A 23,065-nucleotide genomic window follows, 5' to 3' on the forward strand; every position below is an offset into this window, starting at 1 on the left:
TTTTCTAGTTTAAAAGTGGGCTGGCTAAATATGTTTGGGTTAGAAATTGGACTTGTTTGAGTTTAAATTCTGATGTTTTTCGAGTTGGGCTGTAAGGGTTTTGGACTGGACTTGGTTTTGTTTGAAATTGGGCTGGTTGAGGTTTACAATTTAAGGCTTGGAGTGTGTGGGCTTGTATGAGTTGATGTGGACCTTAATAAAAATGGGCTAGACTTATTCGGGCCAGGCCCTAAAGTTGATGGGTTGAGGGTTTCGTGATGGGTCCAAATACATATATATTACGGGCTGGGTTGAATTTGACCCAACCCAAGATGATTTAAGGCTGACCGGGTTGGGGCTACTTTACAATCGCGATTTGGCTCAGCATGTTTGTCTATGTTTTTACTTTTGTCTTTCTTTGTCTTCATTTTTATTTTTATTTTTAAATAAAGCTTAGATGTGCCCTTTTAGAATGGATACTTCTTTAAATTCTTGTGATAGACAAAGTAGTGCAGTGATTCTCTTACGGCAAGCCATTTTTCTATTTTTTTAAGGAAGGGAAAAATAGTTGTTTAGCCTTAATTTTTGAACTATATAGTCAAACATCCTCATTTTCAAACTACATAGTAAAATAACCTGTTTAGGAACTTGACATTATTCATGTCAAGTTCTATGCGTATTTTGCTATTTATTTATTTGAAAATTTTGTGCGAAAATTGACATTAAGAAGGTTGAGTTCCATTTAAAAACATGCATAAAACTCAATATATATTGCTAATGTTGAATTCTAGGCAGAACTCAACACCAACAATATTAAGTTCCAAAATAAGAGTATTTTGCTATAAAATTTGAAAAATAAGTTATTTGGCTACATATATGGTTCAAAAATTCAGGCTAAATAGTCATTTCTTCTAGGAAAGAAGTTAGGAAAGAAGACAAGCTTTTGATATGAGTGATATTGTGACAAGGTCAACATTTTTCTTTGGATGCTACTATGTCCAAGCGTTTGTCCACAAATTTCTTACTAAGTTGCTCTTGATGATGGATGTCACATCACAGCTTAACCATCCCCACAACAAAGAGAGTCTTTAGCAATTGTTGAAAGCCTTGTCCTACGTGCTACATGGCAATTGATATTGTTGAATTTTCAGGTGTATTGGTCTATACTCCTCTTGACTTGAGCCAGTTAACTTGCAAAATTTGAAAAACTTGGCTTTTCTGTTGTTTTACCTTTTTAATTAACATTTAGGTACTATAGAATAAGATACTGAAAGTTTGTGAGTTGTGACCAATGCGATCGAGCAAGGCGGCCCAAGAGAATATTGAGTCTAAGGCGATGTTTAAATTCAGGCCTTTTATATATATAAATTTAATTAAATAATATATATATATATATATATATATATTTATATGTATTACTTAAAATCTATTCTTTTAATTTGTTTAGATGTAAAAAATTTTAGATTTTTTAATGAATTTCTTGTTCATGGAGCGTTAGAGTTTCCTATAGAGATTTTCGGTAATCGTCAGAAAATGATGGTGGGGTGGTGGTGGAGTGGGTTTATCCATAAGACGATCTTGTAATAACTAGTATTTGTTTTTTTATTTAATGGTAAGAGGTTTGGATTGTTGTTTCTATTGGTACTTTGGAGATCTTTTGACAATTGCATTATTGATGATATTTTTGGATTTATTGATGTAATTGTTTTTGGAGGATAAATTTTTAGTCGGTATAAAGATCTTATACACTTGTAAGGTGAAAACTTTATAAGCGTGCAGTCATTGTTACATGCTTATCTTAATGGTCGGGTTTGGGGTGTAACAATTTAATGGTATCAAAGCAATACCCTAGCTAGAAGTGTGGGCCTCATACATGAGGACGCGTGTGCCTGTAAGGAGTATAACCCTCAAAGTGGACAATTCTACATAGTTGGGGTGAGGTCATTACAATATATATATATATATATATATATATTTTTTTTTTTTTTTTGGGGTTTTGGTCATGAAATATTTATATGATATGAGATCAAGACAAGAATCATCTTAAATTTTCAAGGGAGAAAGATTAGCTGTGCTCAATCCCATCTAAACTAATGGTGTCATTAATCAGTCATGGCCTCCCCCAGGTAACTCATATATCCTTAACTACTAAGAAGATTAACTTTTCTTGCATGACATTTGATCTCCTAAGTCGTACCTGCTACAATTTTATTTTATTATCATTTTTTTTTAAAGGAGGTCAGTGTGAAACTAAATATGTCTATTTCACTCCCATAAAAAAATAAAAATAAAAAGTCTATTTCACAGAAGAAGAGGATAAACTAGAAACAAGCAGCTGAAAAAGCAGCCTGGAGAGAAAGCAACTGACTTAAATTCTTTTTTACTCACATTCACACCGCCAGTCTTAAAGTAGTCGCCAACTGCTCTTGTCTCACTCTCACACACTGACTATATAAATAAAAGATTCCGCTCTCACCCACTAAGAGTTTCCCATTAAATATTTTTATTTATTAGCAATAATTGTTTGCATGTTTGGAACTATTTTTGTTAACTTAAGTCATCTTGGACTGTCTTTTACTTCCACTTCTCTGTTCCTGTTTCTGTTGACTACACAGGCCGAGACCTAGAACCCAGTTCATAAATTTGAAGATTTTGTCTTTTGTTTCATTGTTTACTGACTGAAGGTGGAGACATATAGTTCTGTGTATATGTGAGGCACATAAAAAGTTTTGTTTGTGTGTATAATATGGCTTAGTTGAGGTATGTTTTACATGTGAATTTGGAAACATATATTAGACTTCACTAATTCTTTGTTTCTGTACTTTGGTTTTCTTTCCTTAATTATAGAAAAAAAATTCTATTCCACTTTGTTTGATGCTAACGAAGTGATGTAAGACAGAGTCTACAAAATTTCCCTCGTTATTTTAGGTTTAGATTATTTATTTCAAGTGATTTTAATGATTTTAACTCAATAGAGTTTTATTTTTATTTATTATATATATATATATTTTATTTTTAACTCTTTTGCTTTTTTGGTGTTTTTTAATATTTTGAATTTGTGAAAAAATAGAGTTAATTATTGAATTATGCTCAGTTGATCAGTTGGATGAAGATTTTGAATTCCATGCATGGTTTATACTTTACGTGAAGAATATTTGATTGGTTCTGACAGGAATACAAAGTGGCTTGAGTTATATTTGTTTGGGTCTGGAGATGTCACATAGAATAGAAGGGGGTCTGATCAGCCACCGCCTGTGCGGATTTTGAGGACTCAGACTGCCGGGAATTTAGGAGAGCCGATCTTGGATAGTGAGGTGCTGCCTTCTTCCTTGCTTGAGATTGCTCCAATTCTTCGTGTGGCTAATGAAGTCGAGGCTAGCAATCCAAGAGTTGCTTATCTCTGTAAGTTGCAGTTTTATTTATACTAGACACTAATATGTTTACACTCTTGATAATTAAATAAAAAATATCAATTTTTCCTATATAAAAAGAAGAAAAAACTTTTTTTTTAAACACTTTCTTAAGAAATCAAAAAGTAAGGTAAGGAAATATTCATTTCTAAATAATATAAACTTACAAAATATTGTGCATAAATTTGAATCATCTCTCTTATATTTTGCTCTTACTAGCCTTTTGGCATTTCCAATTAATTGTAATCAATTGATATCGGTTGCTCATGTTCTCTTCCTCTTTATTTTCATTCATTCTCCTTACTTGCTCCAAAAAATCAAATGATATAAATATAATATAGTAATGGGTTCCAAAACATTTCTAATGGCTAAAGATTTTTTTTTCCTTACTCTATATATTTTTAAATTTGGATATGTTCTCTCCCAATTTTTTTGTTAACTTTTTTCTTTTATTCGATTTCATGCTTCTCGTCTAACAACTTTCAATTTCTCAAAAGAAAAAATCATTCTTCATTTTTATTGATTGGTTTGGGGGTATAGATACATAGCAAGAGATGCGAGCATATAAGTTTTTTTTTTTTTTTTTGGGTCCTAATAGTATTTATTTCAATTTTTTTCTTTATTCATTATATGATTTTTGAATGGAGATAGAGTTTTGATTTTATGACAGTTTGTTATGGGATTTATTTCCTCGTCAGCATACTTCAATTTTTTATAAAATAGAAAAAAAGAAAAAAGAAAAAACCTTCTAGCATATCACAGGGTTAGTTTGGTTGGAGATAAAAAAGTGAGAAAATAGAAAATGGAGAGGAAATGGAAAAGTGGGGGGATAAAAGGCATTTCAGTTTTCTCTCAAGGTGTTTGGTTTGGGAGTGGAAAAGTGAAGGTATAGAAAGCTCTTTTGTTTGATATTAGAAAGAAAAATGAGAGGATGAAAAATATAATTTTTGTAAATTTACTCTTATACCCCTATTAAATAAAATAAATAAATAAACAAAGCAACACATTATATTTTTATTTAAAAAATGCATATAAATTGACACTTCATTCTTTTTAAATATTTAAAAGGAGTCCAAAAACTCAAAACTGATGAGGAAATGCTTTAAAAAAAATAATGAGGAAAAAAACATATAAAAAAACCCCAAAAAAAAAAGAATTTGGAAAATATAAGGAATGAGAAGAGACAGAAGAAAAAGGATTAAAAAAAAAAAAAAAAAACAAATGAAAAGAGACGAATGAAGAGGACTAAACCAAAAAGAAAGAAGAATGTCATAAAGGGGGCATTTTTGTTCAAAAAACCACCCCAACCATTTTTGGGCCGATTTTCTTTCCAATTATTTGGGAAGGAAACATTTTGGTGGTTTTAGAGAGAAAATTTCATAGCCCCACCAATTTTTCATCCTAAATTTACTCCAAACAAACACAAACACACAAAAAAATAAAAAAAAATCTCTCCCCCTTTTTCATCTCTCTAAAATGATCCCAACCAAATACCCTTCGGTATGGGTTTGAAGGGCAAACAAGATCGTGAGGACAATGAAAGTAATCGTGTTAGAGACTGTTCTTGTGGCTAACCTGTCAACCAACATTTTCTAAATTTCAATGATATTTCATACTTAAATGGTGTATCATTCAAATAAGACTTCATATTTATAACCTTGTCCATTAAGCTTATTTTGATTACGCAAAGATCCTAGAGGCCTAGGATTTCAAGGTACAACTTGTATCAAGAAATTTTGGAAAGCGTTGTAATAGATTGGTGGAACAATATGCAATAATTTAGAATGCAAAGGGTAGGCCTAGCTTCATGGGTAAGAATGAAAAGATTGATGGTTATTTTTTTTCCTTGTGATTATGATGAAACATTATTTTACACAAATTATAATCATAGGAAAAATAATTATTTGAAGGGGATTGCGGCGATAATCTCAATATTTGTTCATTTGGGAGAATCAAAATTTGGACATCATTCTTGGAGAGGGATTTCCAATTTTTAGAATAATTTTATTATTAAAGAAATCGAAAAAGATCATGTTTTGACAAAGGTTGACAAGTTAGAAGACAAAAATTTGAAAATAAGATATTATTTTCAAAAAAGAAAATATGGAGTTAATTAAGGAGATTGACAAAAATCATAAGTAAGAGATTATAATAAATACTATGGAAGATTTAGTTAAAGTTAAATATGAGGCTATAATACTAAGGTCTCAAGATCCCATCAACAATTTATCAAAGATATTGATTTTTTTGGAGTAGGAATTGTAAATTTTGACTTTAATCCTTTGTTGACTGATGTAGCAAATTAATTGAAAAGTTAATGAAAAGAAATTTTATGTTACATTTTCCCAAGGATACAAGCTTTAACTAGATCCAATTATTGAAATATTTAAAGTAGCTTCTTATTTATAGCTGAATGTTTCAATTTTAGACGGAAACTTAAGGCCAAGTTTCATTAAAGTGTTAAACTCAAAAAAAACAAAAAAGTTTCATTAAAGTGGAGGGGTCAGATGTGGAACAAAATATGGGGGTTAAATTTTATTGTTTAAAAAATCTAGGGCTTATGATTTTATTATCTTGATTATATATTTTAATACTTTGCAAGTCAAATTAGAGTCTATTATGGAATTATATCAATTAGGATAGGTTAAGGAATATTTTTACTAGTAAAATAAGCTTTTATAGTCTCAAAAGTTATCATAATTTTTGAGTGGAATTTTAATATGTCTTTGTACTGAAATTATATTCCCTCGTCCTTGTGTGTGAGAATTTGATTCTCAAGATAATTTTTTTTTTTTTTAAATAAGCTTGTAATTTATAAAATGAAATAATAATTTTCTTTCAATAAAAAGTTTGCATTTTATTTATTTATGGTAGATTCCAAAGTGTGTGTATATATATATATATATATATATGTATGCATGAATGTATCTAAATATATGTGAGGTAAATATTGTGTCCTGCACAAGACTTCAGAGGGATGGATGCTTTATAATTCATCATGCACCTTTTATCCTGTAACGACACCCTACAGATATGAATGCATTTGGACTTTTGCTGGAGGCAATGGTTAATTACTTAATCAACCGAATATTCAGTTAGGTCATGGTGTTACAGCATCTATTCTGTTTGTTTGTTTGATTGATTTATTTTTTCAAAGTGTACGAACTTTTGTAGGTTTCGAGAGACTATAATAGGTAGCCCTATCTTTAAATTATTGGAGATGGTAATTTCTATACTTAAATTCGCAACTAGTTGCTTTCGGGGGAAGACACAAGTCACGTAAGTCATTAGACCAATGCTCTAATTAGTTGTTTTTGTTATCTGTATCTTTATTTATTTTGTTGTTTTTGTTTTTTTACCCTTTATAATTTATATCGGGAAATACTGGCCTTTTCTCCTTAACTCACATTTATATTGTTTATTTGGGTTTTTCTACGATCAATCTCATTTAGTTCAAATTCAATTGCGAGGCATTATTTTTTTCATTGCTACTATTGTTTCTCCAAACTAATGAATCACTGCATCTGGTTTTGTCTATTTGTATGTATATATATATATATATATATATATATATGATATGTCATGCCCTAGCAGAATTTAACATGGTGCATATCTCTGAACGAACGCAATAATGGGAATTTTCTGAACGCTGATATTTATCTGAACACAAATGCATATTTATGTCAATGCTGGAATTAGGTCGGTTTTATGCCTTTGAAAAAGCTCACAGACTAGATCCAACTTCTAGTGGACGTGGTGTTCGCCAATATAAAACTTCACTTCTTCAACGTCTAGAAAGGGTACGCTCTAAAATCACTTGCCCATTACATCATTTTTCTTTAGTACGCAATATTATTCTTGAAGTATCTCAATTAAACGGTTAAAAATTTAAATAAAAAAGTGTTTCTTTTAGGATGAATTTATTATTATTATTATTATATATATATTTTTTTTGAGAATTTAAACTTCCGCCACATTATGAATTAGTTATTTTATTCAAACAAATGGAGAAATACAGAAGGAGAAACTGTTAGGACAGTATAAACATGCTATTAGTATGAACTGCATAAAAAATTGACAATTTATATTGCTAAAGACTAAGAAACTTGACAATTTAGATAAGGAATATGCCACACACGGTCTGGAACCCTGTTCTGAATGCAACCTCAATATAGAACCTGCTCGAGCATAGAGATTTCATATATGCCTCATACCTGTAGCTTTGTTCCGCTCTTCCACCTTAAACCCAAGCTAATTTTTATTTTAGGCACATAACCCAAGTCCCAAGAGACTTTTATACCAATGGCTTTGTCATCATTGCCAGTACAAAGAAAGGCATTAATTTTCTTCTTTGTCAGCTAAATTACTCTTTTCGGAAGTATGAATAATCCTGACAGTAAACTTGGATATCGTATAAAACGCATTGCAGCAATTGTAAAATCCCTGCAAATTGAGTTCCCTTTACTTGATATTATATTAGTAAAATTCTAGCCGCCCTAGAAAGCTACAACTAGTATTGTCTTAACGTCAAACAGTGCCATCGCAAGGACTCCTACTATCATATCAAGGGAGGGGTTACTAGGTGGAGAGCTTGAGCATGAATAATTGTAAATATTTGATATGTAACGATTGAAACAAAGTGTAAGGATTTGATAGAGCATTTCCTCTACTTGACAATACTTCTAATCCACAAACTATTCCTAGTGTGGCATGCCTTCCTCGAATATGAATTAAAAAGCCTTTCTCTTGTTACATGAATTTAATTTTCATTTCATCCAAGAAAAGCCATCCATTTTTCAACAATATCTTTATCATTTGATCCAAGAGTGTTTTGCAGCTCTATTCATTCCATCATTCAATACACACAAAAAAGAGTTATTTATATATATTTTTATATAAATAAAAACCGAAAGAGTGGTACGATCCCTTCGTCACCCTAGAATGAAAGGGGTGACATTTTTATTGATCATTACATACAATTCAATTAAGATATTGTATAAAAGTATGGTTTTTTCTATTCTCTTTTGATTTGAGAATTGAAGGATTTTTTATTGGGTTAATTCAAAGAAAAATAAAACAAAACGTAGTTAGAATAGGTAAATTTGTCTGAGTTATTGAGTAATATAATAGAGAAGTAAATTTTGTAAATATCAGTACCATACTTCAATTGGGTGACGACATTGCCTGTATTTATGTCTTGATGAAGTAATGGCACCAGCACAAATGCTACCACGCGTGCACTTGTGGTGCCGGCAACCAACTTTGTCGTGTCAGCTTAGTTATCCTCATCAAGCCACTTACTTGATGGCTAGCTTCCCAACTAGTAGACATTTCCTTTTCCTCTAGATCAATGAAACTAGAATGAAGTTGTCTTGCTTGCTTTTGTTGAAATGTATCATACCTGGGGATTACAAAAATTATGATAAAGGAAACTAATCAAAAAATTTCTTACAATTCACCATGCTCCTCCCCGATGAACTCACTAATGATGTCCCACCTTAGCTCAACCTAGCCCTTGGCCTTTTTCTCTTCTAACGTAAGCTCTAAGGCTTTACACCAAATCTTGACTAATATAATATGCATGCTTAAGTAGGGTCAAGTAGAACTGTTGTTTCCTGATGGAAACTACCTCTATGTTGCTATCAATGTCATTTGAATCCATTCAATTTGAATTGGAATTTTTTTTTCATCATAATTATGGTGAAGAAGCATCTAGTATAATTATCCTTGGGTAGTTTATTTGTGAAATTGTATGTATAGGCAAAAACTCATCACACCTAAAATCAGGTCAAGTTCTAGTTGTTTCTACAAAACGAGCAATAAAGAGTGGGGCAAGTGATGGCTTTGAGAATACTGACATTTTTTTAATGGCAGCCCCAAAAACTGCCACTATAGCATGTATTATTTTGGTGGTTAGACAAACCACCACTGTAGACCAAGGTTGTAGTTGTAGGCGGTTACGTAAACCTCCTCAATAGTTCACTTATAGCGGCAGTTCAAAATTGCCGATATAGGTAATTTCATAAACAAATATTATTTATAAAAAAAACCCTATAGGATAGCCCGACCTAGTCTATTCCGTCACTTGATAGAATTCACCGATATGGGTATTCATAACCTTCAGGACATATTGCGGCGGTTAGCAAAACTGTCGGTATAGCCCAATCAGGTATATTCCAACGCTTTGGAGGCCTATAGCAATGGTTTAGAAATGCCAGTATAACTGATATTTAGATTTTGATATTTTAGTTCTTGCAGCTTTCTTGTTAACAAGTGTTTTGTAGTTGATAAAATATTACTTACCCCAAAAGTTTAACCTATATATTAGCAACGAATTGTGATTTCATCGCCAAAACTGTGAAATAAAAAACCATGATTATTTTTAGCAACGATTGTTTTCCGTTGCTAATTATTTCTTATAGCGATGAAACGATTTTCGTCACAAATACCATTCACAGCAACATCTATAGCGACAAAATATTTCGTCATTAAATATTTTAACTTTTAACGACGAAATATTTCGTCACTATAGATTAATTAAGTTTGCGCCAAGATTTTCCCAACTAGCGCCCATTTTTCAGATCAACAATAGTGAATTTAATTTCATTATTAGCGAGGAAAAATATTTCCTCCCTAATTTTCGTTGCTAAAAATACATTTTGTTATAGTGAAGAAAGAATTAATTTAATAATGCAGCCATGGAAGATTAACTCATTATTTGGACAAAGTTTCTTTTCATACTAGTTTAGAGAGAAATCTTTCAAACTCTCACTAAAATATTTAATATGCTATATATTTTGAAAATTTAATTGTTGGATTGCATATTCTTTATGTTCTTGACATGCATGTAAAATTTTGTTCGAATTGGATATTAATTACTATTCGATCCATGAAAGCATTTTTATACATAATTTAAGATTACAAAAACTTGAAAGTTATACCTTTGATCTATGACATGACTATTAATTTTTGATCTTTTTGAAATTTTGCAAGCATTGAGGATATAATAAGGAAATTTATAAACAATCTAACGGTGGATTTGTCAAAATTCACATCTGACAAAAAGATATAAGTGGAATTTGAAAGGTTTCTCTCCAAACTAGTTTAGAGAAAAACCTTTTCCTTATTATTTTGCAAATTCATTTATTCAATATTTATTTTAAGGAACCCATGTTGAAGTCCAATTGAAGTAAAATTTTTGCTGTTTTAAAGGTCTAGTTAAGTTTGTTAGAGGGTTAAAACAATTTTTTACTCGAGTTTCTATTTTGTTAGTCATGATCAATTTTTTATTTAGGGGAAAAACTATAATTTATAGAGTTAATGATCTTTTGGTAATTTACTTAAGTCTACAATTTTCTAATAGATATAAGTATCCTAGGTTTTATTATTCTTTTAAGTCTAAGTTGGTTTTCTATTATATTTTTCCTTTACTAGTTAAACTAGAGTCATGATAGTGATATTGCTACTACACTTTATTATATAGAGCTTTTTGACTTTTGGGCATTGAAGTATGTTGGCATTGAGTGTTTTGTTCTTCCCTTCTCCTATATTTTCTTCTTCTCCTCCTCTAGTTTACAAATCAAAACCTAAAATCCCACATTCTTCTTTTACTAAATGACCATCAAATAACTTTTCAAACCACCTTTTAATTCTCAACACAACTCCAAAATCATTTTGTAACAATTATAAACACTAGATCCACAAATTCTCCAATTTGTCCTACTTCATTTAATCATTTATCCATTATTCTAACGTTTGCTCTTACATGTGATTCCAAATTCCAAATTACCCTTAATAAGTGAGGCTCAAAATTAGGCTTTTAAATTTTTAAGTAAGAGGTAGAGTAAAGACATGATGATTTTTGTTATGCCTTAAACCAAAAAGGATTCAAAGCATGAGAAACTGAACCTTCAAGGGAAATTGTATGAGAATTTTTTTTTTTTTTTTTCATATGATAAATAAATAAATATACTGATCTCTCGACAATATAAGTCAGAGCTCTATAGCTCAATGATATGAATTCTATTCCATTCTAGTCGGAATTTCTTGTATCGGTATGTAAACTGGAACGATAATACCCTTTGTTCAACCTCGGATAAAATTTCAGCCCGTTGCGGCCAATTTCAAGCATCCTAGCCAATATCGATTGAAATGCAAATTTCGTCCAAAATGACTTTCAACTTCTTTTTTTCTTTCTTGAACCTAATGATTTTTTTTACAACTTCATATAGTAGAGTTTTGAGTTTCACTAATTATATTCTACCCCATGGCATCAAATATAACCAAAAAATCTAAAACAATGAACATTGAGAGAGAGAGTAAAAGAAAAAAAAAAGATGGCCTTTGATAATTCTTTGAGCCTGTCTTCAATCTTCACATATTGCAATACAAAGAGAGAGGTAAAGAGTGCTACAAGTAAAGAATTAAACAAGGAGAGAAGAACTTGAAAACCCAGAGCTGTATAAGGGTAGAGGAAGTGGGGTTAATTGGGGTGGGTGAAATCTTAGATGGGAAAATAAGAAATTTTTTGCACGCTTTACTTCCTTTAACTAAACTATTGCCATGGTTTTATCAACTTGAGCTACAGTGAAAAAATTTACTTTTATGTTACAAGTTATTAAAAAAAGCACCCTATTTAATATTAATAAATTAATAATATTTAAAAAAAGGAATAATCATGCTTTTTTTTTCTTTTCCTTTTTTGCTTCAAAGGAATAATCATCCTATTATTTTCATATTTGTAGTTATTCGATAATTAATTACTATCTTTTATAATTTGTTTTTATGAAAGATATATAAAATTTCTTTTATATATATGTGTGTGTGTGTTGGTTTTTAGACCCCTTAAAAAACAATTGATTTAACCTAGGTAATTAGTCAAGTTATTACTTAGTCCAATTTAACAAGTCTAGGTTAACACAAATATATCATATCAATGTATAGCAGCGGAAAATAAATAATACAACGATATGATAACCCAGGAAAACTAAACTAGTAAAAAACCTGGGAAGGATTTAACCTAGCTATCCTCAAGATAAAAAGCAAATCCACTAGAAAGAATCGAAGTTCATATAATAAGACTTACAAGCCTTCACGCTCGACTTCTTATTGCTACCAACCAGTAGAACTTACTGACACGATCACGTGCAAACTCCGAATCCACAGACTCCTTCTTTCTTTGGCCTTTGCAAAACACAAACACCCCCGTTTGTGACTTTGAGATCCCACTTAAAGGTTTAGCAACACAAACTCTCTTGTTTGTGACTCCGAGACCACCCTTGAAGGTTTAAATCATCAGCACCTTTGATGACTAGAGAAGGCAGCAACTTCTACAATATCGAATCTTGAGATTTTTCAAGGAATAGCATCGGTAGAAGACATAAGAGAGATTTTTAGTAACAAAACCCTAAATTCAAAAGAGGCACACTCTTTTCTCTCTGAAAAGCCATATAAAAACGTGCTTAGGGTTTCCTTTATATACTGGGAGAAGTAGATTAGAAAACCTAATCCTAAATGGGCTTGAACTGTTGTTTGGGTTTAATTAAAATTCTGCAGATACGACTTTCGATCGATCGAGCTTGTCTTTCGATCGATCGAACCAGACAGATTATGAAATTTTCTTCCTGCAGCTTGTATGTTCTTGAATCTTGACTTGAATCACATTGAGCATTGTCTAATAAAACCTATAGACTCTAAGATCTACATCTAGACAAGTTTGTATTCATGATTTGCTAATTGATCTAAACATTTAGAACCTAACAATATGTATGTATATATATATAAATATATATGCCGGTAACCTCTGAATCGGCACACCAAAATAGGCTGGTAGCTATATATTCCATCCTAATGGGCAAATTAAAATGAACTTCGAAATAGTATTCAAAACATTAGCATATATACAAACAATACAGACAACAAATCATGTGCCTCCTTTATCAAAAAAATAAAAATCATGTGCCTCCAAAAGTTACATGAATATTTTTCAAGACTCCAAAAATTTAACAACATCACATCTCTCCCAAGAATATTTAACACCAACAACAAGTCTAGATCCAGTAGCCCAAGGCTAACAAACCTCAAGATTCTAACTATTACCTCCACAAATATAGCAAGACCGAATCACCAAGAATTAACGATGAGTCTCCCCATAAAAATAGTACTCCAATCACCACTAATACAGGAAGCTCAATGCTTGAGGTATAGCTAACTGATTTGAAAATTTGTTAAAGAGTGGGATGAGGTAATGCCTAGTAAGTAGCATAACTAGTGGAGGTGGGAAAAATACAAGTCTCAAAATAATTAGTATTTTTAAAAAACATGTTACACTTTGGGGATTTCCATTTGAATCCTGCAAATTCATTTTCATTGATAAAATGACAAGAATGATTGAAATGATATATATAACACAAAGATTCCTCAAAACATCTCAATAGGAAACTACATAATGTATATACTGTGAGCAATGATAAAACCTTTCCAAAACTAGAAAATCCAACCCAAAGCCATATGACAATGCCGCCACAAAGACAAAGCTCATCTGCCATCACTATTCACAAAGATGGAACTCATCACTGCACACAGCCGGAACTAATATGCTGTCACAATGACAAAACTCACTTGCCATCACAAAGGCAGAGCTAATCTGTCGTTACAAAGATAGAACTCAATTGCCAACACACAACTGGAACTCAATAACCATATCGTAAAGACGGGTGCTAAGATACCCATGTCACATAAACAATAGCGTCTAGTTAGGTAATTACCGGGTAATCACATGACGTGACACAAGGGTAAAACATATTAAGCTCACAAATTACATGTTATCAATATACATAATTTATTTACAAGTAGTTTCATAAAATCTTTGAAATACCCAATTATCACAAGTCAAGATAAAACATCTTTAAATTTTGCAAACAATGCAATAAATTCATAAAATCCACTCCCAAAAATTAAATCAAACTTGCTTGTCTTTTCCATACTAACAAATCATGTGTTTCCTCATATGCAATAACAAATATGATGCACTTTCAATATTTCATGTGTTTTCTGTAAATGATTAACTAACAATAGTAATCCACATAGTATATTTTAGGGAAAACATAAATAATGTTCCAAAATGGGTTTAACCATAGAATACTTGTGTGCAATAATGATTATTTTTCAAAAATCTCATCAAGAAGCCACTTAGCTCAATAGGCCAACCAATTTTACCTCAAGAATCTCGGAACCTAGAGACACAAAGTACCATCAAACTTGTCTCCATAGATTGAAAATGGTCCCTTAAAATCAAATTGAGGGTCTAAAGCCTAACTTGACTATCCCAAGGCGCATATTCCCAAAGGATATCAAACAAGCATATAAGTGATCCAACAGACCATAAACAATCAAAGCATTTTAATATAGTACTACCGCAAACAATGTGCATTTATTAAATAACATAAAATAAATCACTTTAAAATCAAGTCATTAGAACAATTCTTATCAATTCCCAAGCGTTCACAACGAAACAACAATTTATAAGTGTTACACTAACTCATATATTAATAATGTTAATACATATTGCATCATATAAAAGTCAATTATCACAACATGAAATCACTTTTCAAAGTTCTTAAACTTGTTATATATATATCAATCACAAAGTCCAACTTCAAATTGAATAAATAACTACACACAATTAAACCCAACTTCATAACTCATTGAGGCAATGTATCAAATACTTGATGTGCAAAAAGCACAACCTGAAGGCACTTAAAATTTCATGGTTAATACTTTCATTATCCATTTGTTTTAAAACAAGTTCATAACACCTAAACTATCACAGTATCACATACCCACCTCTCCACATCACCAAAACCTCCAAACTCATTATCCAAGGAAAAAATTGTGACTGGGATACCACTAGAGCAAAATAACTCAAGAACAAACCAAACTTTTCATTCCAATTAAGAATTTAAACCCAATTTATATTGCTCTAGCATAAACCCCATAGCAAGGTTTTACTTAGATTGTTAGGAAATTTACCATAGATTTCCATTCTCGGCTGAATGGGAGAAATCCGTCTCTTCCCAAAATAGTGAAGACTTAAGGGGCTGAAGCCTAATAACAAGTTTGTCCCTAAAATATCTTGCAAGTAAAATTACCAATTATCCTATCAACATTCTTTCAAATTACAATTAACAACAGGGGTGTTACAATTTTAAGACTATTTACTCTAATACCATGATAAACTACAACTAGTCCCAAATGTTTAAGCTATTAAAAAATTATTAATTTAATCATCCATAGTTCTTACAACAATATTGAAGGAACATTGAAGTATCTCTTTGGTAGCTTTCCTTCTTTATATTCAAACACAATCAAAATTTGATCGTACAAATCATCTGGTACTCATGCAGAAGACGCCTCACTTTTACTAGCATTTGCTATCAAACCAGATAGCATTTCGAACTCATCTAGCACTTGCTTAATAATCTCAATGGCGATTTGCTATTTTCATCTCAGATACTGCTTTTGTGTGATGGCTGACTTTAAATGGCATAAATGTTAAGTGCCTTCTATTGTTTTCACAAAATGTTTTGTTTTGTTTTTTTCTCTGTTCTTTTAAAGGAAAATTAATTTGTGCTACGTTAAGTTTGTTTTCATGACCAATTTCTGGATTTAATCTCCTAGAAACTTCTCATCAACTCCGTTTGGAATTCTAAAGAAATATTAATTCAAACCCTAATTCTTTTCAGGAAAATGAAATGACGTTGGCAGGTAGGGCAAAGAGTGAGAGTTTTTATCACTATTACTTCAAAAAGAATATTCAAGCTTTGCAGAATGCCGCTGATAAACATGATCGGTTGGTTCTCTAAGAGAATTGATTTCTAGTAGTTTACTTTCTTGACAGTTGGCTCTAGTGCAATATATTTTACAGAAAATCTTATTATTACACATTTCCCATTGCATACACCTTATGCAAAATTTTCAGTCATATAATCGTGTGTGTATGGTGACTATGGAAAAAGAAGTGTGTGACTATGTGTTTGTTTGGATCACATCCACGTTTTGGACGTTTTGCGTTTTAGGCCTTTTTATTTTTTTTTATTTTATTTTTATTTTTTAACCAGCACTTAATGCACTGTTCATGGGACATGAACAATATATTTAGGCCAATATACAGTGTTGAATAGTAGTAAACAATAATAAACAGTAACCAAAAATTATTTTTTTATTGTTTTTAGTTTTCAGCAAGATAAGCGGTATCCAAATGCATACTATATATCATTAATCTATATTATATTTGATACTAAATTCATGTTTTTGAATCAGTGCCCAACTTACAAAAGCATATTAAACTTCTACGGTCCTCTTTGAGGTTTTGGAGGCTGTAAATCAGACAGAGGCTGTTGAAGTGCCTGGTGAGGTGAAACTGAATTCTTTATATCTTACTTCTGAATGATATCATGTTATTGGAACTTGCTGAGAATAATACATTTTTGTCCAGGAACCTTCATGTTTTGTGGTTACTGTCTTATATATGTGGTTGTAAACTTGTAATAATTAATTATTTTCTTTGTTCTCTTTTGTTGGGGTAATTTGAAAGAATATTCATTGAATATGGTTTAATATCATATGCATGTTGAAATTAAAGTAGAGAGAGAGAGAGAGAGAGAGAGAGAGAGTTATGTGGGTCGGCATGATTGCCTACATCTATAGAATAAATAGCTACATCTTTTTTCTATTTGTTGTTTATGATGAAACCCGAGGTAGGCATTTATAGAGACTAAAAGCTAGGGTTGGTCATAATTGGGCTTTACACTAAATATGGTCTCATGGGCCATTATGTAAGAAAATATTGGAAATTATTATCTTTAATACTCCTGTCAAACTTAGGATAGAAGTTTTTGAAGATCCCTAGCTAGAAGATGACTTATGAATGACCAAATTAATTAGATGATGGATTAGAATTTGGAATAATTTTGTAACTGGATTGGCCAATTTAGTGTATATTTGGATAGTGCTAAAAAGCACTTTTCAGCTGCGTCCCATGTTTTCCAGTGGGTCTCGTGCATTGTTCACGGGACTCGCAAGTACTTTTTTCAGTAAAAACAATTTTAAAACTGGGTCCCATGGCACTATTTACACATTTAAAAATTATTTTGCTATAATATTTTCAATTTTTAGTTTTCAGCAATAAGCGGTATCCAAACACACACTTAGTATATATGAGACCAAAATGGGCCAAATTGAGTGTTTTTGGAGTCTTATTAGAGAAGAAAAACTACGGTTGCATTTGGTATTGTCTAAAAATGAAGTTTTTATTTTTATTTTTATTATTTAGTTTATTTTTGCTATTATTCATAAGTCCCATTGCATTTTTTAGTACTTTTCATAGGTTCTATAGTACTATTTTAACTTGTTTTTAGTTTTATTTACAGCACTTTCAACAAAAAGTTTCATTTTAAGCTAATTAAATAAGTTGTTCTTAAATGGACTTTACATCAGAATTTATGAAAGAGAAGTGTTACATCGATAATATTTTCACAATAAATTATAAGTGGTAGGTTATTATTGATTTTTAATTTGAATCTATTACTGAAGTAACTTTTTTGTCCACTATTAACAACATGTAATAACTTATCATTTAAAATTTGTTGTAAAAATGATACAAATGTGGCATTTCTCTACATGCAATAATTTAAAAAAAAAAGTTTACCTTGGTCAATGGTCAAATGGTCAAAAGTCATCGATTAGATGGGTCAAAGAGAGTCAATGGTGTCGGATCCAAGTTGAAATTGGTTCAATGGAGATCGAAAGAGAGCCTGCTGATGTGGCAGTGGGTGTTGACATGGCAGATGGCATATCAGTGCCGGCTTAGGGTTTACGTGGCATGACTAAACACTTTAGTCATGCCACGTGCATGGTTGACATCACCGAAGGCTAAACTATGTGTGTGACGTGTGTCACGTGTGGAGGCATGTGACTGAGGAAGAAGGCCAGTGCCTATGACGGAGTGGAGCCATGTTGGAATCTTTGGGGGGCGTGTGGGGAGAATTTGACGATTGAAAAGGTTGCTACATTTTCAATAATGTCAATGACATCTTCTACCAGCTGGGCATCCTTGGCTGTTGTTTCTGCTATATTTTCAATAATGTCAATGACATCTTCTACCAGCCAAGCATCCTTGGCTGGTAGAAGATGTCATTGACATTAACGATTGAAAAAGTTGGGTTCTGTTCTTCGGATGTCATAGTAGTGTTCTATCATTTATGTGATTGTTTTCTTTAAATGGTGTCCTGGAAATGACAGATTTGAAATGGAGAGGAACGACTTGCATAATTTTTCAAGATTTGAGGAGAAAACGAAATTAGACACAAAAGCAACAGAGAAAGAACACGTAGAATTATTTGGCTTTGTTAAATATATTAGCAATGAAATGTGTTATACTATATTGTATATGTTAAAATGGACATGGAAAGAAAAGCATTAAATAAGAACATGAGAGTTACATGGTTTAGTTTTGTCGGCCTACGTTTGCGGAAGAAATCCTTAAGGGTTGTATATTAATTATGTAAGTATGTAGTATAATAACATGTGTTACAATGAACTCTCATATGAGTATATATAGGTTATTAGACCTTAAACTACTAGTACAAGTAGGAGTAGATTTGGACATATTATATTGAAAGTTCAAAAACGTGTATAAACACCCTTGAACGTTTAGACCCCCAAAATACAACTTAACCAATTCAAGCAATATGTCAAACAACAAGTGTGCGGAAACTTAACATAAGCTATAATATGGAATTGGTTAAAAACTATCTAAGCCAAAACAAAACACAATCCACAGTAGATAATAAAAAGACAAAGATAGAGAGGAAGGAAGATGCAAACACAAAGACAACACGCGATGTGTTATCGAAGAGGAAACCGAAGCCCTCGACGTAAAACCTCTCCACCGCCCTCCAAGCGGTAAACAATCCACTAGAAAATACAGTTGGGATACATGGACAGCAATAGACCCTCCAAGCCTAATCTACCCAGTGCACCTAAGCCCTCCAAGCTTCTTGCTCCAACGAGGTTGCGCCGAACCTTTTTCTTTTCTAGCTTCTCGGATTCCGCTACTAGACCGTAGCATCAACCAATGAAGATTGGTTCCTTCCTAACTGCTTCCCAGAAATCCAAACAGCTCTCTCACAGTAATGATAATGGTGAGAATCAGGTTTGGTATAATGCCTCTCAAGGATTTGACAATGGAGAGGAAGAGAGTTGAGGAATTTGAAGAGACTCTAATGTATAGATTGTGGGTGAATCAATCTTGTTTTTCTTTAGGGTTTCTCTCTTAAAATTCTCTCCGGAAGCTCTCTTACAATCGTGGGTAAAAGGGGTATTTATACTGGAGTGGTAGAGGAATGTGAAACGTCAGGTTTTACAAAACAGGGGTGGCTCGCGGCTTGACCTCGCGGCTTGACTAAGTCGCGAGATCCAGTCGCGAGATAACCGTATGGCCAGTTGTCCTGTTTTGTCCTGTAGTGCTCCAGCTTGCATGACTGTTCACCTTCTAGCATGCTTGGCATGTGTGCTGCGTCTGGCGGCTTGAAGCTGCGAGTCACCCGCGAGTTTCTGTTTTCTTGCACACTCTTGAGCAATCTTCACTCTATCTCACTCACTACTCTTACATCAAACCCACCTAAATACAGGGTTACTAAATGCTGAATTACAAGCAAATTTGGCACGGAATAAAGCCAATTAGATGGTTGAATAAATTCAACCTTACAATCTCCCCCTTTGGCTATTCCGTGACAAAACCCTAAAACAGACTCTAGACTTAACATGTGAGTTGGGAACAGTTGAACAAAACTCACTCACACCTAACTCTAGAAGCTGTGAAGCACTTGAATCATATGAACATAATACTCCTGAAACACAACAATACACCATGATCATTGTAAGCAGAAAATCATAAAATGCATATGAAACAGGCAATATGTGATCAAGCAAAGATGGAGTTTAAGAAACAAACCATGGCTTGATCAACCAAGTGAACACCACAAGGTAGTGATCACAATGTTCATTCACACTTGGAGTGAACACAAGGACATACAAGTTAACAAGCACAAGGCAAGAAACTTGTATGCTCAACACTCAACCAATGCATAATACACAAGGTATATGCATCTAGGAACAATCCTACAAGGGCACAAGAGTGACAGTACATAAATCAAAATGCAAGACATTTAGATTAAAGTACTGATTTCAACATAGCATAAAGACTGCATTAAGCAAGGTACATACCATAAAGCCTACAAACTATGCATGAAACATTAACCCTAAAAGCTTACAAAAGCACATGGGTACAAACCACCAAAACATCCTGAATAACATCATCAAAATATATAAAAGTTTAAACCAAGAGTATAGGTTAAGAGTTAGAAACAACTATACACCAAAACCACAGTGTATCAAACCCATATAAACATTAAATACCCAAAACATAAGCATATATAAACAAAGTCTCTGATTTTGACAACTTTGACAACTCCCCCTCGACACATTACTCCCCCTTAAGAGCTGCTTTTCTGCTTCTCATCATCAATGTCATCTCCCCCTTTTTGACCGGAATGGCCAAAGGGTCACTGTTCATGCTGGGTGGTGAAGCTGTCAAGTTTTGCAGACAAAACATCAATCTGGTCTTGCATGGCTCTCATCCTCTCAGAGTGCTCAGTCTGGACTTCTCTGATCCCATCAAGTCGTTCTAGAATGATTTGGAAAGCATCTGGAGGTGTATCTGAAGAAGTTGATACTCTAGACCTTTTGCCACTCCTCCTGGGTGTTGAGGTTGATGCATGCCCTACTGCCTCTGCTTCAGTCTCCATTGGGACACCCTCTCCTTCATCACCTTCATCTTCTTCTCCTGGAAGCCTAACACTTATCCTTTTGCAGGTAAGCTTGTTAATTGCAGAGGGTGTGGACATGGGACTGATGTTTTGAGGGATTGGAACACCCTTCCTTCTAAAAATCCTCATTAGCAAACTGGGAAAGATCAATTTTGGCCTAGAGGTTGTTCTTGTCTCATCCATAATGGTGTCATATATGTGGGAACTTATGTCAATGAAATTCTTTTCTTTGAGATCCATTAGAAAAATTGCTCTAGCACAGTTGATTGTAGTCAACTTCTTTATGGGATAGAGGTTAAACATCATGATTATTGTTAGACACCTCATGTCCACTGGAAAGGCAGTGATATTCAAACATTTCCCTTCTCTCTGCCCACCTATCCTTTGTTGAACTGTTTCAATAGAAACACTCCTATCCTTGTAATTGATAAATTCCTGATCTTCTAATCCTTCAAGCCCTAGCACATCATCAATGACATGTGCATCCAAAATGAATTCTTTACCTCTAACCCAGCAACTTAACTCATTCTCCCTTATCACAGCATTTGAATAAAACTCCCTAATCAGGGGTTTACACACTACAGGGAGATCACTCAAAAGCTTTTCCCATCCTCTTCCTTCAAAACAGTTGGGGATAAAGGATTGTCTTAAGTCCTCCAAATCTACAAATCTTTCTTGAATAATTCCTGCTTTCAAGAAGATATCCTTGTATCTCTCAAAGTGTTGAACTGACCTAAACAGTTTAGAATCCATTTTCAATCTTTTGTCAGCCTTCTTTGCAGGAGTTTTCTTCTTCGGAGGTGAGGGAGCCATCTGTGAACAATCAGAAGAGGCCACAACAGAATAGAACAATATATGTGTAGAACTAGTCAGTACCATGTAATTAACAAAAAGATTTTAGCCACACAAATGAACTTGAACACTTAAACAATAAGCTACTTAGATCAACCACATGGATAAACAAGCCTAAACTAGAAAACACAAGAACAACAGGGAGAATGCAAGGGAGAAAAAAAATCAGCAGATATAGGAACTATCCTAAAGGCAGATATATGTCATTGAGACATATAATGGAAAAATGATATGACTCATAATCAGCATTTTGAAACTAACAGATGCTCCCAACAGATTAACACAATATAACATGCACATTCAGCACAGTAAAACTCACATCCTCAAACGGAACATTTTGAAACAACTCAACAGCTCAAGATCAGATAAACTAAAAGACACACTTAGCTAAGCACATGATGAAGACCAAAAAGGAAACAACCAAGATCAAAACAAACTTTAGCAATAGCACCCGCAAGCTAAGCATGAACATAGAGCAATAGCCGAATCACAAACCCATCTCTAAAACATAAACATATGCAAAAAAATCAAAGGGAAAAACACAAAATCAAGTAGAAATGAGTTCAAAACTGAAAACCCATACCCCATACCTGTGACTTGAAGAATTTGAGCAGAAAATATGCAACAATGGAGATTGGAAATGGGAGCACGGAGAGTTTGGGAAGTAGATAGTTTAGAGAGAAGATGAATAGTCACAAATGTTCGAGGGAAAACTGAAAAAGATTTAAAAACTGCCCCTATTTCTGCCAAACACGCGTTTTTCGCGACTTGATTGAGTCGCCACATAGTCGTCAGTTTAAGCCGCCAAAACACTCGAGGACAAAAATTTGAAAAATTTTTCTAAGTGTTTTTCGCGACTGGAAGGTCTATCCGAGAGTGAGTCGCGAGCTGAGCCGCGAAAATCTCTGAGTAAACCTCGCGACTGGACCTTCCACT

At 33.0% G+C, this 23,065-nt stretch overlaps 1 pseudogene across 1 annotated transcript in view; it reads left to right on the forward strand.

Annotated features, from left to right (window-relative positions):
- Positions 1–2,072: 2,072 nt before the first annotated feature.
- Positions 2,073–23,065, forward strand: part of LOC115965204 — a 33,154-nt pseudogene continuing 12,161 nt past the window's right edge. Inside the window, exons 1-5 of the transcript XR_004086015.1 lie at positions 2,073–2,105; positions 3,204–3,381; positions 7,089–7,189; positions 16,133–16,239; positions 16,710–16,798. The product of XR_004086015.1 is annotated as a callose synthase 2-like (transcript). The remainder of the gene's footprint in view (positions 2,106–3,203; positions 3,382–7,088; positions 7,190–16,132; positions 16,240–16,709; positions 16,799–23,065) is intronic.

The sequence above is a fragment of the Quercus lobata genome, chromosome 10, assembly GCF_001633185.2.
Source record: "Quercus lobata isolate SW786 chromosome 10, ValleyOak3.0 Primary Assembly, whole genome shotgun sequence".
NCBI lineage: Eukaryota > Viridiplantae > Streptophyta > Magnoliopsida > Fagales > Fagaceae > Quercus > Quercus lobata.